The sequence below is a fragment of the Micropterus salmoides genome, unplaced genomic scaffold (assembly GCF_014851395.1).
Source record: "Micropterus salmoides isolate LMB-PRFRI ecotype aquatic unplaced genomic scaffold, ASM1485139v1 Ms_hic_scaffold_2393, whole genome shotgun sequence".
NCBI classification, from domain to species: domain Eukaryota; kingdom Metazoa; phylum Chordata; class Actinopteri; order Centrarchiformes; family Centrarchidae; genus Micropterus; species Micropterus salmoides.
Window position 1 is genome coordinate 30,592 of NW_024041588.1, and position 2,309 is coordinate 32,900.

The window sequence follows — 2,309 nt, forward strand, 5'->3', positions numbered from 1 at the left end:
ATGGTAATAGTTGATCTGTGTCTCTCCCACAAGCTGCACTGAACCGTTAATTGGGTGACACATATTCCTGTTACTTGGTCTCTCTCTCTCTATCTCTGTCTCTCTGTTTCTCAAGCAGACAGAGTTATTTAAATCTCTCTAATACTTTCATCTTATATTCTTTTTGTCACATTGTTTTGCAACCACATGGACTCAGATGTAAAAAGACACTAAGGGTACAAAGAGAGGATTTCTTTCTGATTTCACGCATTACTTCCCTTCACATATCTTGAATTGTCTCCAGACAAATTATGCTCCAAATATGAAGGGGTGAGGGGTGGGAGAGGTTGAACAAGGCCAATTTGTTTAAAGGCTGGTCCTCAGGACGAGGCGCAACACAGAGCTATATTCATTTATTACATTTGCGTTTTTTCACTTCTGACGTGCGCTCTATCGTGTGGCCGTTTTCATCTCTCCTTTTGATGCTGGTTAAAGGAGAAGGCGGTCATTGTCCTCTGTGGCCTGCAGGCATGTTTTGAGCTACGCAGAGCGAGTCGATGGAGAGTTGGGGGCCGGCTAAATGTCAGGCGCACATGGCCAAGCTCGCATAGCTTAATGTGGGCCTGTGTCTGGCCCTTGTCCTTGTCCCCCTGCAACTCTGTGTGTCTTTATCCCTCTGTCTCCAGCTTCTCCCTCTGTCTCAGATGTACGCCATCTGGTCTGGCTACACATCTGTGGATATCCTGCCTACAAAGCCCGGACAGCAGTGCTCTTTGTGCAGCAACTCTTTGCGCTCTGAGGCACCTGCTATGGCTTAAATCACTTTACCCATGCAAAAGAAGCAAGCCCATTAATTGTGTCCACTGCTAAACATGGCATGTTATATAGCACTTGCTGGAATATCATTTGTAGACACAGGCTGAGGTGCAGTTTTCCTTGGGAATACCAAAGCGGCCCTACAGGACAGCGAAAGAACACACTCTCATTACGATGTCAGCCCTTTTTGCCAAAGAGGGGAATGTGCCAGCAACTATAGAGAGGGAGACACATTGTGTTTGGAGAAAAAATGAACACAGTTTAATCATTAATTAGTATTTATCAAAGAGCTTAAATCTGTCCTCTTTCTTTTCTAGACTTTTTATTCCCTCTTTTGCTGGCTTCAGACAATGATATGAATGCAAAGACTAATTACTCTTCACCGTGTTTGGCCTTGGCAGCACTTTGCTCCACAAATGTGTTCAATATGGGAGCAGTCACAGCAAGTACGTGTGTCCCAGCAATGAAAAGCCATGTGCCACAGATGCGTCCCACTGGGACAAGCAAGTAGACGTTTGATTCATTATACAACACTACCATATCCAACATGGACTATGTAAGTCTGTTTGTGGAATGTGTCTTAGCGGAGGTCTCTTTGTGAGTGCTTTAAAACCTTTGTCAGATAGAATGAATTCCATATAATTATATTTTTAGGTTTTGTGTACTGGTTTAAGCTGGGTATCAAAGGAAGAAGACACTCAAGAGGGTGTTTAAATCAAGTTTTGACCTGTACAAAGCACCATAGATTCCAAATCCCATTGTTTTTTAGTCTCGCATTAAATCAGTATTTTATTGTTAACCGTTGAAATTACAGCGATGGAAAATAAGGATCATATTCGATACTTGATCATACTGGAAATTTCCATGTTTTTATAACATTATTGATGCACACAAACCTTTAATTGTCCAAGTCAGACTATTGACTAGTTGTATTGTGACAGTACATGCAATACAGTGTTTGCATATTTGTAATGTTTGCAGAAATGTTTGCTTTAACACAAATGTTAGCATCCTGAAACGTTATGACATGCAAAACCAACATAATATCATAAGTTGGTTTAACTATATTTGGCAGGTTGAGGGTTCTTCTCCCTTCCGCCACTATATGGCACTGCACTGGTGCCCTGACAACCGAATGCCGCTGCCGTGGCCTATAAGTACAGGTGATGATGCACCTGTATCTCTCTCTCTCACCTGGGTTGGGCATCTCGACTGTTGTGGTGTGCTGAAGCGAGTGCTGTAACGGCCTGTAGCGCAACACTTTAGCTGGCGGTTAACGGCTCTAAACCTGTGGAGTCGCCTGGTCGCCGTTCTGTATGTGCACACGACATTGCTCACGATCCGTGTGGTAAGTGTGCTGTCTGCTTGCATGCCGATGTAACTGTCTGCGGTGTGCGATTAGTGCATCGCGGTTAAACACAATGCTCCCTTGATTATTTTAGAGCGAATTGTTTACTGTGCGGGCTGTCTCTCTCTTGCCTGTGGGCTGATTATGTGTGTGTGGAACCGTTGGG